The following is a 15,944-nucleotide window of genomic DNA, read 5'->3' on the forward strand; positions in this document are numbered from 1 at the left end:
TGACAGAAACAACTGATAATGTTATCTGAGTCAGAAGAGTGTTGCTTAAGGGCCACACTGAAAAACTCCACAAGGATATTGACCTCTTGAAGCTTACACTTGAAGCAAAGTACAAACGGACCAAAATAATATTCCTTAGATATATTTCTCCCCTCCCTCCATTCAAAAACCATCAGTGGCTCCCTCTTACCTCCTTGAAGAAATTACAATTCCCTCAGCTTGGCTTAAAACCTTGCTGAATGTCACTCTGCAATACCTTTAGAGACTTCTTTTATATTGTTTCTTCTCTCCATTCCAATCACAGTGATCTACTGGCTTTTCATTGAATTTAGCATTGTATCTCTTACACGTTTTTACAGGGTACCTTCTTCCCTTGACTGTACAACCTCCTCAACTTTGCCTTTTAGACTCCCTGACTTTTTAGGCCCAGTTCCTGTGCCCCTTCTTACACAAATACTTTTCCAATTCTGGACTTTTGTGACTCTGGTAGAGAGTGAGGCTGAAGACTTTGCATAGCCCTTCCTCATTTATATCCAATTCACACTCAAATCAAGACATTGTCCTCACCATTTCATTTACTGATCCTCTTCAAGAATGAAGGACAAACAACAACAATCCCAAGCTCTGATTTTTAATGGTATTTTGCTTCTTACTTTATCCTGTATTTACAGATCAGTATACATGTATCTCCTCAATAAAATGTAAGCTACTTGAATGCAGAGATGACTTTATTTTGGGTTTTGTATCCTTACTCAGCTCCTAGAAGTGTCCTGCAAATGATAGGTACTTTATCGATGTTTGTGAAATTTAAGTTAAAGAGTGGTGAAAAAGATACAAGTAGTGAAACCCCTGGCTTTGCCATTAAATGACTTATAAATTCGAATATAAGACTTAAAAGCAAAAGATTTAAAACTGTGGAGTTTTTTTTTTCACCTCTAAATGGGGTAGATGTGAGATAAGATATATAGACAAGAATAAAACCACTGAAATAATACGTGAAGGGTTAGGGTTTGTTTCTGTCACATAAATATTAGGGGTGAGTGATTTAGAAGTTGGACAAGAAGGGATGGGAGATCAGGATGAAACTGGAGAGAGATTTGAATGGATAAGCAGAGTGAACATTTGAGAGCTGGAAGGCTTTAAGAGAACTTCCAGTTAAGTTGCTTCACATTACAGATGAAGAAACTGAGGTTTCACTGAGAAGTAAAGTGAGTTATCCTAGATCACACATGACAGCTAGAATTTAAACTTGGGTCTTATAAATCCTCAGTAAGTGCTCTTTCCATAAGAGGCAACTCTTCTCTGAACCATAAGTCAGTCTTGAAAGGCTTCAGAGAGGAAGTGGGATTTTAGAGAATTTTTCATTCATCAGTGGTATAGGGCTAGGGTATTGGGTTGAATAACATGAGTCATTTACAATGAAAAGGACATGTTTCGATTTTCTCATAAGTGAAATCAACTTGAAAATGAAATGCAGGATTTCTCTAAGGATTCCTTTTAAAATAAGAATTTATTGAGTAACTGAATTCAATTATGGCATATTTGCCTATCAAAAATAACGATTTCATATGGACCATAGATCACATTTCAGGAGCAAGAAAGAATTTCAAAGACCACTTGCCTACCTCCTCTATTTTACAGATGAAGAAGCTGAGGGTTAGAGACCTGAACTGAGTTACCCAATGTCATAGAGGTAGTAAATGAAATTTCAAATTCTAAAATTTGGACTTGTTACAGTCTCAAATATTCCTTAAAACAAACAAGTTAGGTAGTAAACAACATCATGTGATGAAAAATAACTGGACCAGAACTCTGGAGACCATATTATTTTCTTTTTCTTTATTTTTAAAAAAATATTTTAATAGTTTTTATTTACCAAATATGTGCGTGGATAATTTTACAACATTGACAATTGCCAAACCTTTTGTTCTAGTTTTTCTCCTCCTTTCCTCCGCCCCAGATGGCAGGTTGACCAATACATGTTCAATATGTTAGAGTATAAATTAAATACAATATATGTATACATGTCCAAACAGTTGTTTTGCTGTACAAAAAGAATCAGACTTTGAAATAGTGTACAATTAACTGTGAAGGAAATCCAAAATACAGGTGGACAAAAACAGAGGGATTGGGAATTCTATGTAGTGGTTCATAGTCATCTCCCAGAGTTCTTTTGCTGGGTGTAGCTGGTTCAGTTCATTACTGCTCTATTGGAACTGATTTGGTTCATCTCATTGTTGAAGAGGGCCATGTCCATCAGAATTGTTCATCACATAGTATTGTTGTTGAAGTATGCAACAATCTCCTGGTCCTGCTCCTTTCACTCAGCATCAGTTCATGTCAGTCTCTCCAGGCCTTTCTGAAATCATCCTGTTGAAGACCCTATTATTTTCAATGGTTCTGCTGTTAACTAGATGAGGAGTGTTGAGCAAAAATCTTGTCCTCCTAAATGAGCTTCAGTATCTCCTCACCAGGGAAATGAGGGGATTGGACCAGATGACTTCTAAAGTTTTGTCCCGAGCTTAGTTCAAATGACTCCTTTCCCTAGCGCCATTTAAAAAAAGAATATGAAAGATATACTTCAGTCTCTCAGCAAACTGGTGTTCTTTAAGAGTTACTAACTTAAAAACTATCCCAGGCTAATTAAAGGGAGAAAGAAGAGTGACCAGATGGTGATAAATTCGTTGAACATAATGAACTGTGAAAGAAAGAAAAAAAATCCAGTGTCAAGCCACTTCTACTGTCACAAGGACCATGGTAAAGGAGACCGAGATTGCTAAGAATCCCATTTCATACATGAATATGACTGTTGGCACCCTAGATATGAAATCTTTACCTGACAGATGAGCTCTGAGCTGCTGGAGTTCATAGTCATGTTCTTACTACTCATCAAACCAGAAGTTTTGTTCCCCTTGAGATGCCATTGGTGTGGTTGGAGCCTACTCTCCTTTTTGGGTGTGAGTCTTTTGGCAGGCTTACCATTTCATGAGCCTCCCTCTCAACTCAACAAACTCTTGGGACTTCACAACCTTGCTAGCAGCTTTACTCCTTCATTATTGCCCTCTCCTGTTTCCAGCTCTCATTTATATTTTTTCTTCTCCCTTTGAGAATTTAAGTTCCTTGAGGACAGAGACTGGACTTTTATTTTTTGTATTTTTATTAGGGTCTTAGCTGAGTTCATGGCACATAGTAAGCACTTAATTATTTATCTACTTTGAGAAAATGGAAAGAAGTTGCAGTTAATTGGAAGAATGGTTCTAAGTTTCAGAGTTGGTGAAATTGCTGTCATCATGTTTTTGGGGACACTTAGTCATCATGCCTTGGAGCACTAAATATATGTGTAGGTGAAGAAAGCATAGGGGTAGTCAAAGGAGTATTGAATCTGAAAACAGTGCACCTAAGTATGAATCTTGAATCTGTCCCTGTTTACTTATGAAACTTTGGATAAGTTTCTTATCTTTTCTTTCTCTTCAGTGTCTTTATCAGTCAAACGAGGGGGCTTGAATTAAATGTCCCTTAATACTAGGAAGTTCTTTATACCAACATCTGGTGCAGAGAATGATGTAGGAGTCACTTTTTTTATAGACCTTGATAAGCTTGTCCAGTGTCTGTCTGTCTCTGTCTCTGTCTCACTCCCTCTTCCCCTCCTCCATCTCTCGTTTTCTTTCTTTCTGTCTCCATATATATGTACATACATATGTGTGTATATATATGAGACACTTTCCTGATATTAAAGGGTATTTAATTCAAACCTTCTCACCTGACTAATGAACCTGAGGACAAAGAAAACGTAATATATAGTACCTTCAGTGAGAAAGTAGATAAGGGATTGGTAACTACCAACAAAAGTAGGTTCATGGAGAGAAATGAGAGAGGCATTTCATATAATTTATATTTAGGTTGTACTAAGAGTCCTTCAGATGAGGCTGGGCAAGAATTTTGTAGCCCTAATTTTGCTTTAAGGGGCAACTAGGTGGCATAGTAGACAGAACACAGGGTCTTGAGACAGGATGACCTGACACTCTGGACCTATGGCCCTAGATGAGCTGCCTTATCTCTCAATGGAATGGAGACTGAATCAATGAAATATTGTATGTATGCTAATTTAGTTTTTTTTAATTAGTTTTAAACTTAAATACAAAACAAAAAAAGAAAAAATTTCCTGAACATAGCATAACATAGAGCATTTAATATAAAATATAAAACAAAAAATTCCATTTCAAACTGTTTACTTTTTTTGCAAAGCTATATAATACTGTACATTGTTTTCAAAGCTACCCAGATTTTCTGTACTTCCTTCTAAGTTTTCATTTCTTCTCTGCTATGCACTTTTTATTTTATTTTTCCTCTTCTTCCCCATCCTGCACATATGAAGACATGTGTGCACACACATACACAATTATTGCTATTTTTTATTTCTACATCACTTTCTTTTCCTAATATACCACCCCTGAAAACTGTCCATTATAACAAAAAAAAATTTAATTCAAGGGAAAGAAAAAACCCATGTTTTACCAAAGCTGACCAATATAAAAACTAAGTCCAACAACATGTGCTGCGTTCCACACCTGTCCTCTTCCACCTTTGCAAAGAAAGAACATTACATTTATAAATCTCTTCTTTGGGTCCTCGGAATACTTCAAGGGGAGCTCCTTGCTCCTTCTTCTGCCCTAAACATATTTGAACTCTCTACTACCAGTGAGCCTTGGAATGCTTATTTTCCCCTATCAGTTGATCCTTTATCAAACTCTGTTCCTTGTGATGGGAGAGAGAGAGAGAGAGAGAGAGAGAGAGAGAGAGAGAGAGAGAGAGAGAGAGAGAGAGAGAGAGAGAGAGAGAGAGAGAGAGAGAGAGAGAGAGAGAGAAACTACAAAAATTTTCACTTCAGTTCTATAATGAAGATGTTCAGAAAAAAGAATTCATTTATTATAATGTTTTCCATGCATATAAATCAATATGTAAGTGACAAACTTCCTTCGAACTACACCTAGAAGACAACAGCTGGATGTTAACTGAATCTTTCTAAATAAAATAATACATTGGCAGCCCCTAGGAACATAAACTTTTATTGTATGAAGCATTTTTATTTCATAGCATCAAATTGGCAGCTTCAGTGATTCATTGTTCACCGAACAGCTTGAGATCAGTGCGAAAATGCCGATTATTTTGTTTTAATAGCCTAAGCTTTCTAAACTGCTACAGATGTTTTATTCTAAGTATAATGGATGGGGGTGGGGGGAACGAACCCAAATGGATTTTCCCAAGAATGGAGACTCCATTCGCATCATCCCACAGAAATGGAGGATAATTTGTGTAAGATGTAGAAAAGACATTTCATATTCTATGTGCATTTTCAAGGCTTTTGGGTCTTTACCAACGCTTTATAAAACTGAAAGGCTGGAAAAGACCCCTTAAAATTTGGCATGGAACTATGGTCCTAATGAAGAGATAAGAAAAGATACCTCTCTCCCTTCTCTGCAGAAGTACAGAACTATGCATGTGCAATCCTATAGAAATACCTTCCAACTCCATTGATGTATTGTTTAGTTTTTCATGACTGTTTTGTTGCTTTTCTTTTTATGCTTTATTATGAAGGATGTCTCTCTAGGAGGGGAGACAGAATTGGGTGTATATAAGGAAATGAAGGTAATGTAAAAACTGAAAATATTAAAATTATTTAGAAAAAAAGACAGTAGGGCTGGGGGTGTACTAGTGATTAAGATGGTGGGGGATGCGGAACAAGGAAGCTTGAAGGGTGCTAGAAAAAGCTGAGACCTGCTACATCATTGAAACTGAGAAAAGTAGGTGGCAGTGGAGGTGGAAATCAGAAAAATCTATGAAGGCATCTTGAGCATCAATTTCTAAGTTTTTCTCCTGTAGATTAAATCAATGTACTTATAGATTCTCAGGGTGTTGGAAACTCAAGGGACTTAACGTACCTGTTTCATTTTCCCTATCACAGACTCCTGAATTTATATCTTGGAGTTCATCTGTTCTACCCTGACACCCCTGCCTTTTATCATTTTTTTATTTGGGTTTTTAATTCAATCAGAGTTAAGTGCCAGGGTCACAAAACCAGTTAGTATCTGAGTCTGGATTTAAATTCATATTCTCCTGATGCCAGGATTGGTGCTCTATCTATTGTGCCACCTAGCTACCTATCTATTTTATAATTTTTAGAGGAGAAACTAAAGTTTCTTATAGAGAGAATAAACGACTTTCCTAAGGTCTCACTTGTGCCACCAGAGCCAGGATTCAAGGGTAGATGCTGTTATTCCAAATTCAGTGCTTTTTCACATCAGAAAAATGAGGCCCAGGGAAGGGAGGGGATTTCCTTAAGTTCAGTCAGTAAATGGCAAGGAAGAGACCTGAACCTAGGTCTTTAAACCCAAAGTGAAGTCATTTTTTACTTACCACACTATTCCCAATAAAGGGTTTTGTTATTTCTCTTTACTATTTATGGACCATTATCTGTGAATGATACTCATTTCAGTTCTTTTCCTTCTGCCTCTGTTCCTTCATCTATAAAATCGATTATTGAAAACTATCTTTGCATGTATTTTGAAAATTAAGAAGCTATTGTTTAAAAATAATTAAATAAAAGTCAAAAAATAAATAAAATAAGGGGATTCGATGTCTTCCTATGTCCCTTCCAACTTGAGTTGGAGGCTCTCCAAGAGTATAACTCACCTAAGTCATGTAATCCCAAAGCACTTTGGTCTTCACTACAGCTGTGTGGAATGAAGGAGTGCAAGTATTAACACTGCCATTTCAATGATGAAAAATAGAAGCAGTTGAGCTGAAATTCATAGAACTTTGGTGTTTGAAAAAATTAGAAAACCAGAAATTTTAAACCTTGCTGGAGAGCTATGTTCAGTTCTGGGCACCATGATTTAAAGTGGACATTGTTAAGTCGGAGTCCAGAGTAGGTGAACCAGAAGAATACAGGCTTTTGATTTAATGTTATAAGATTATTAAAATAAACAGGCAGGATTATCTTAGAGAAGACTTGGGGTGGAATGGAGGTGGGTCATGATATTGTCTTCAGGCATGCAAAGAATTGTCATGTAGGGAAGGAGTTAAGTTATTCTTTTTGACCTCTGAACAGTCAATGGAAGCTGAAAAGGCAATTTTAGGCTTGGTGTCCAAAACACTTGTTTACTATTAAAGCTCTCCTTAAGTAGAACAGGCCACTTTTGGTGCAGTGGGTCCCCTGCCTATCTTCAGGCAGAGGCTGGAAGACCATTTACTAGGCATGCTTTAGTGAAGATTCTTTTCTTATAGACTGCTCAGGTCTCTTCCAAACTTTGTGATTCTGGGATATACAAGAATCAGTCATTTTAGTCAGCAATAAGGAATTCCAAGAGTGGACACCTACCTCTCCACACGTGCAGTTAGTCATAACCCATCAATGATTAAGTATAGGGCAGGTAGGTGGCGCTGCAGTAGACACAGTACCTGGTCTACAGTCATGGAGAGCCATCTTCCTTAGTTCAAATCTAACTTCAGACATTTAGGAGCTAGGTGACCTGGGCAAGTCACTTCACCCTGTTTGCCTCAGTTTGTCATCTGTAAAATGAGTGGAGAAGAAAACGGCAAATTGCTCCAATATCTTTGGCAAGAAAACCCCAAATGGGGTCAAGAAGGGTTAGACAAAACTGAAAAATTACTGAAAGTCATAGTGAGTTCCTTGATCCACTGAGATGTAAAGTGAGTTGTTCAGAGTCATATAGTCGATAACGGCCAGCAGTTTGATTTGAAGTCAGGGATTCCTCTTGAGAAACAATATGGTGGAAATAGAGCTGGAGTTGTGGTTGGAGGGCTCTCATAACATGTGAGACTATGGACAACCCACTTGAAGTCTCTGGTCTTCTGAGAGGGATTTAAAATAATAACTGAGATAAATGTGGAGACTTTATAGTATGCCCACCGTAGGCATAGACTGCATTAAGCAGTCCCATTAGTACCCTACTGTCTTACTTTATTTTCTTAATGTTAAACTATGTATGTCCTTTCCCTCACTATCAGCCTCATACCTTCCACCTGACTGAAGTGGTTTGTTGGACTATCCCAGAGTGTTGACCTTTCTGCAGAAACACATTGGAATCTCTCTGTCTCGCTCCCCCAGACAGTCTGAAAATGAGGCTAAGGAGCATTCTACAAGCAGTCCTCTTTCAGCTATCGGGTCATTTTCCTGCATTTTTCGATCTTGACTCAGAGAATATATATTTGAAATTATTTTAGACACAGTGATTTATTAGACAATAAACATGCCTACAATACAGCATTTCTGTAGGCTGCTTATCTTTTATTGTTGTCGGTCGATTTGTTGTTTTTTAAAAATGTTTTTTAAAATAATTTTCTATAATCATGTTTCCACCTCTTCTAGCCATGTTTTAAGGTCTAGGACCTATCCTTGTATCTGTGTGGGAATGTCTTGGAATTCATCTTACTCTGGCATTAAAAATAGAAACATATAATTATAATCACATTTCATACTTTTGCTTGTGACATAACTAAGTGCTTAGGGGTTAGCTTTGTGCAAGAACAACATACTTAGTTCCAAATGCACAAAACTTCCTTTGTGTGTGAATGTGTGTTCATATGTTTGTGTGTGTGTGTGTGTGTGTGAGAGAGAGACACACACACACACAGAGACAGAGTCTGTGTGTATCTTGGACACGTGCATTTGGCCAATGAAGAACAAGATTGTGATCACCTGGTGCCAGCAAACCTCCACATTTATATATTGGTGAGTCCCTCAGGTCCCTTTGTCCCCCTTAATGAAAGGGGTCCTCACAACTCCAGATACATCCTCTTCTGGGCTTGGGTGCCTCTCTGACAGTTACTTCCCTTGCTCATAAGGAAAGGTACCCTGAAGTAGTCATTTCCCCTAGGCCCCCCAAGGGGACCCTGCATATTGGATCCACCCTGTACAAATGTAGAAGATGAGAACCAAAGTTGTGCTGGATATGTAAAAATAGGTAGTAACTTGCAGCATCTAAAGGAATATCCACATTGCTGAGGTTTTAGGTTCATTTTAGTATTTACATGTGTTTATCTCTTCTGTCTTCTTAGTTGAACAAAAGGCGCTTGAGAGTGCTTTACATGCAGTCAGATAGGTCTGCCATCTTATTACTAAGTATATTCAGTTCACTGATAGAGCGCAGCCGTTCCACTTCTCTCTGCTCTGTGCTATGTAGCTCTTACACACAGTAGATATGTATACCAGTTTAAAACTTCCCAGCTTTAAGATTTGGCGAGGATGGAGGTGGTAACAGTGAGACAGTGATTCATTCAAAAAAGATCATAGGATTTTGGTAGATTACAAACTCAGTATTAATCAATGGGTTTATGTGTCAAGCAAGAGCAATGTATCTCAGTCTTAGGCTATATTTCGAAAGTAAGAGCCTCTAGGAACAAATCAGAGATTGTCTTAGTGGGATCTGCCCTGATGAGGGGCATTAGTGTTTGGGATTTCTTGAAAAAACTGGGGAAGAGAAGACTTAGATGGAGACATGACACATATCTTCAAGTATTTAAAGGTTTCTGATGTTGAAGAAGGAAAAGTCTTGTTTGATTTGGCTTCCCAGGATAGAAATAGGCATTTCCTTCAACATCTTTAGAAGACAGAAATAAATCTACCTTTGTTTGTAATGAGAGACAAACAGATAGGCAGGCAGTAGCCCTGTAGCCCAGTGGATAGAGAGTTAGCCTTGAAGCCAAAGTACCTGGGTTCTCAACCTCCTTTGATTCAGCCTGTGCAAGTCTTAATCTGTCTGTGCTCTAGGGCAGGGCTTCCTTAACCTTTTTCTATTTGCGACCCCTTTTGTGCCCAAGAACATTTTATGCAACTCCAGGTATATAGATACATTAAACAGGTATACAGTTCAAACATTTACTGATAGTAAAGCATAAAGAAATTTATCTTAAAACAATTCTTTGGCATACATATAATTTTACCATTTATTAAAGACAAAAGCAAATTTGCATATTAATGACATGAATGCGGTTGTTTATTTTTACATAAAGAATTGAATCTTGGCAGAATATTTGATGCCTTTTACTGTTGCCAAATATTTCATAACCCCCAACAGAGTCCCACAACCCACAGTTTAAGAAACCTTGCTCTAGGCAACTAACTCTCTAAGAATATATAAAGTGTAGAGATTCAGTCAACCTGTATTAATATGTGGAGTTTTGTTACAGAGCTATCCCCTGTATCATTAAGAACAAAGGTTAAGTTGTTGATTCTTTATATGTATCTATGCATATATCTATGTATTGTTGATGAAGAGATGCATAGATAGATACATACGTTTATATATAGATGGATAGATACATAGATCTGTACATTTGTACATGTGCCTATTTAGAAACAATTTTAGAAATATAAAAAATAATACGCATATAGATGTATACATTCATATCTACACATACACACACATATATGTATGTATATATATATATAAATATATATATATATATATATATAAAGATATAATTGATTCAATAGAGATGTGTAGGTCTTATTCACAGTTAGTTTCTAACTCTGATTAATAGCTTTAGCTGAGAAGTCAAGGTGACCCACACCTTGACATATATAATGTTTGCTTTGTACAGATAGAAGAGACACCCACCTTCCTTGAAACATTAAAGCCAGTGGTTGCCAGTGATAGTTCCCTAGAGACAAAAGCCATATTTCATATTACAGCTTAATCTTTTTCTGTGAACTCTTCCTCAGGAAATTGTATTTTTGTAACCCTTACAAAGATTAGAAATTGCTCTCTAATATCTGTATTTATGTTGACTTCTAAAATTATATTTTAACGATGCCTTGATATTTTCCAGAGGCCAGAATTGCTGTCATCTCGTTAACAGATGGATTTTATCATAAAGAATAAGAAAAATATAAAGTGATGATATAATTTTCTTATAAGAAAGAACCGAATGGAGAGGGAAACTTATCTAACAAAAAAAAAAAAAAAAAAAAAACAACCTTAAGAGCTCGAAACATGTGTGAATGTTTTCATTTGAAGGGACTCTTATGGTCAGTTAAGTTGTCAAGGTGAGATATCAGTGTCATTATGATTGTATGTATCAAGAAACCTCTCTAAAGGACAGAGCAAATGGTTCCGAATATAATTATAATTCATTGGAGGAACTGATTGAAGCCACTTAGCAATTTTGAGAATTTTAAAGTTAATCACACCTTAATAATTCCTTCTTGCAAGATTTCATTTTAGTACAAGAAATGTTCTGTTTTCCTCTGGGAAAGTACAAGATATTGGTACACTCCAGTGAGAAAGCACAGTTCCAAACATACAGTATATGCTTGTTAATTGAAAAAAATGAAAGGGAAAGATAGAAAGCAGAATGACTAGACTAGAGCCTTTAGTGTCTGTGTGTGCCTCAGTTGCTCAAGAATGACAAACATGAGAATTTGCCTCATCCATGAAAATGAGGTGGGCTTTGCCCACAAAATTCATCCTATAACAGAGTCATTGGGTTGGTGATAGTTTGAAGGAAAACTTACTCTAAAATAGTATCTGTGTGCGCTTATTTAGACCTAGGTCAATTCAATCATTTAAAATATGTTGTGTGAATACTTCTACATGAAAGAACCTCGCCTAGGATTTAGCAAGAGACCTACTTTATTGGCATGATAATCATTAGATTTGCAGATGAAACAAATGTGAGAGGGATGACTAACATGTACACTGACCGATAAGATCAGAAACAAAATAAATTAATAAGCTAAAATGATGGGTCAGATCTTTCAAAAAGCAACTTACTCAATTCAAATGGTGCCAAGACATCATTGATGTGGATATAGCCTATGGGTGCCTGCCCATGCTGTGCCACTTTTGTCTGGCTCCCCCATAAGTTTGCTCCAGGGGATCAATCAATGTGGCGGGAAGAGCTTTCCTCACTCTGTCTTAACAGTGAGAATTCCAGTGGAGCAATTGCATTGCCTGTTAAAGTTATCCATTTATCTTGCCACATGACCAATATATCTATTTCTTCTGTTATACTTGGTTAGCATCTCTTACTTGCGTTTTTTCTATAGTTCCTTCTTTGCTACATGCTGTAGTGTACTCACATCTAGACTGTACTTCCACATTGTTCTATGACTAATGTGTTTTTCAGTTATTTGAATCTAAAATATGTATGTTTATTGCAAAGGAAATTTGTGGTTATTAAAGGAGCTTTGCAACTACCCGTAGGCAATGCAACCTGCTCTTCTTCTCTTCCTATTGAAGGAAGTTTAGTCTTCACTATTAACATTTTCTTCATCACTTTCTTTCTACCAGTGGTATCAAGCTTAAATAGAAATGGGGGCCTTTAAACCATACATAAGGATCCCTTTTAGCCTCCTGTTGACTTAGAAAATATTAACACTATCTATATCCTATTGTATTTTTTCTTCTTTTGTGAAATATTTCCTAGTTACTTTTGAATCCCCCTCCTGCCTCAACAGGGAATATTGTGACCTGCTGGGCATGTGTTTTAACACCTTTGGTATAGAGAAGGGTTGTGCGAGATTTTTAATACCAGATAGCTGTTTGTGTTTTACTTTAAGGAAAATAGGGATCTAGAGGAAATTTTTGATCAGGCGTATATCATGGCCAGAACTGTACTTTATAAATATTACTTTGGCTTCTGTATGGATGATTGAGAAGGGAAGAGACTTATGGGAAACCATTCAGACTGTTACAGTTGTCCAGGTGAGGCTTGCTGAAAGACTGAACTAGAATGTGGCCATACAAGTGTAGAGAAGAGGGTGAATATAAAAGATGTTGATGATAGCCAATGAACAAGACTTGGCAAATGATTGTATATGGGAAGTGAGAAGGAGCAAAGACCTGAGGATGACAATAACGAGAAGAATGATGGTGCCCTTATCAGAAAAAAAAAAGATGTTAAAAAGGGTTAGTTTTAGAGAGAAAGATAATGAGTTCTGTTTTACACATATTGAGTGGAAAATGTGTTTGAGAACTCCACCTAGAAATGTCCGATATTTCTTTGTTAATATAGGAATACTGTCTTAGATGGGACAATAAGGCTGAATGTATAGATTTGGGAATTATCTTCATAGAAATGATTATTGAGTCCAATACAGAGATTACAAAGTGAAAGGATGTGGAAAGGGAAGAGGAAAGAACCCGGGAAAGAGCTTAGTCAATACATTAAATTAGAGAACAAAGAAGAGTAAACTGTCATAAAAACCCAAATTGGAGAAAGTATCCTGGAGGAGAAAGCAGTCAACAATATCTAATTTTTTCAGCAGAGTCAAGAAGGAGAAGAACCAAGAAAAAGCAATTAAATCCCATTAAGAGATTATTGATGATGCTGAAGAAAACTGTTTCAATTGAGTAATGAGATTCGAAGTAGGATTGCAAAGAGTTGAGAAATGAGTTTCGGGAGAAGAAGTGGAAGCACAGAGTGTAGACAGCTTTTTCTAGGACAATAACTGTGAAAGCGAGGAGAACATAATGGAGAAGCTTAAATGGCTGTGAGGGTGTTCTGGTTTTGTTTTGTTTTGTTTTAGGCAGAGGAGAACTGTAAAATGTTTGCAGATAGGAGGGAAGGATGCAGCTCACAGGATCAGAAAGCATCATGGAGAACTGAATAAAGCCTTTGGAAGAGTTGTTCTAATCAAATGCCCAAAGGCAACAAGATAAATTACTTCATAGGCTTTTGGCCATATCATATATTGCAGTGTTTTATAATGATTATTTGCAAAAATGATCGCCTTAGAGTAATTGCAGCTTATGTTGAACAACTGCTGTAAATGATGAAGAGGTAGGGAAATTCTACAAAGGGCTCAATCAGACTCTTCCAGTAAAACCACCATATATTCTATGAAATACGGTTACCTTAGTTCAAAGGTGAGGTCAAGAAGAGATGGCAGGAAATATAGTTCAGGAGTAAGCAAGAAGGGCTAGTGACATAGACTGAACAGAAGCCTTATCCTTACATATGCTATGGATTGTCTTAGAAAAGAAAGAAGGCTGGATAAGTTGACAACCAATGAAACTGAGGTAAATAAAAAATCCTGTAAGTGAGTTTAAAAAACAATAATCACATAAAGAATGAAGTGATATCATTGCACAATATATGTTGTGGGTATTTTTATTGACTTAGCTGGGTACCTATTTGCCCCTAGTACAATAAAAGCTCCTTGGGGTCAGAGACCATTTTCTTTTTTGTCTTTATATCCCTGGCACCTAAGACATAGTCAGTTGAGCATAATAAATGTTTTTTTTTTTTAATATTGAATTGAAAATACTTGGGGGTATTGGGAGGAGGGAAGCTCTAAAATAAATTAGCAGTGTGACATGACAGGCAAAATGCTAATGAGGCCTTAGGCCACATTCATCATACAAGGATAGAGTCTGGAAATGAGCAACCTAATTGTCCCGTTGTACTGAAAGTCCCATTCGGTCAGACAACATCTGGAGTATTTTATTCAGTTCTGTGCACTACATCATAGGAAAGACTTTTATAAGCCAGAACAGATCCATAGGAGACGTAAAAGAGTGTTAGGACACTTATTACTCTGCCATATGGAGACTGATGTTTAGCCTCAAGGAAGTTGAGTTTTTAAAGTCTGAAGAAGAGAAAGTCTTGGGAGCATGCACATTGATAGCTGTCCTCAAGCACTTTAAGAAATGTCATGGGGAAGAGAAGACTTATTCTGCTTGGTACAACTATGAATGATGGGTAGAATTTGTACAAAATTCAATTTTGATTCGTGAGAGGAAAACTTTCCTTAAATTTAGAGCTATCTAAAAAATGGAGCGGACTCTAGAGATTCCTCTGCCCATGATGGTCTTCACATGATATTTTTATGAACACTTTTAGAGGACAGGGAATATGTCCTGAATATGTATAAGCCTGATTAGATGCTCTCTACAATCCCCTCCATTTTTGAGATTCTTGTATTCTAGGATTTGTCTTCTGTCCCATGTTATTTTCTGTGAGTTCTGTTGTTCTCCATCAATGAAATCAACACTTTGTGTCTTTTGTTTAGTTGTGATCTTTTTTTTTTTTTTTTTTTTTTTTTGCTTTTTGAGGTCTTTAATAGCATTGCAGAGCTCACTATGAGTTCAAGCATAGGAATTCCATTTGCATGAGAAACCATATTTTCCAGTACCCAAACCTGCTTCCAAGTCAAATTACTTCATCTTTATGCTTTTTCTCTTTCAGTTCTGCCATCAAATGCCTATTTTAATAAAAATAATAACAACAAACATTTTAAAATACTGCCTACTATGTGCCAGGCATTGAACTAAGGGCTTTACAAATACTTTTCTCACTTGATCCGCAAAACAGTCCTAGGAGGGAGGTGGTAGTATTATCCCCATTTTACAGATGAAGAATCTGAGACAAAAAGGTTAAGTCATTTGCCCAGGTTCACACAGCTAGTAAGTGCTTGGATCTTCCTGACTCTAGGCCCAGTGCCCTGTTTACTGTAGTACCTAGCTGCCTTTTCATCAGTTAAACTCTTATCCTTGGTTCCATCAGTCACAACATTAAAAACAAATGTCGAGTTCACTATCAACCTCACTATCTCAATATACACACCATACACCTATTTCTCCAGGAATCTACGTGAGGTTAGAGGTAGCTCATGAATCAACACCCATTGAAAATCCTATTTTACCAGCCCCCATAGATGTCATTAACTCACCCGATGAGTCTGAGCAAACAATAGTGGAAAACGAGGCATTTAATCCTATGGCATAGAAAAGTAAGTAATACAAAAGATTCCCCCATACTTAAAAAGATACAATCTCCCATAGTACCCATGTACTAGTTAAGAAGGGAACAAGTGGAAGGAATATTACATGGCCTTGAAAGATTCATTAAAGAACAGATAAATTCATAGAATATAACTGGCCTATACAACTCACATATCTTAGAGTCACTGATGTCAT

The sequence above is a fragment of the Sminthopsis crassicaudata genome, chromosome X, assembly GCF_048593235.1.
Source record: "Sminthopsis crassicaudata isolate SCR6 chromosome X, ASM4859323v1, whole genome shotgun sequence".
In the NCBI taxonomy this organism is placed as follows: domain Eukaryota; kingdom Metazoa; phylum Chordata; class Mammalia; order Dasyuromorphia; family Dasyuridae; genus Sminthopsis; species Sminthopsis crassicaudata.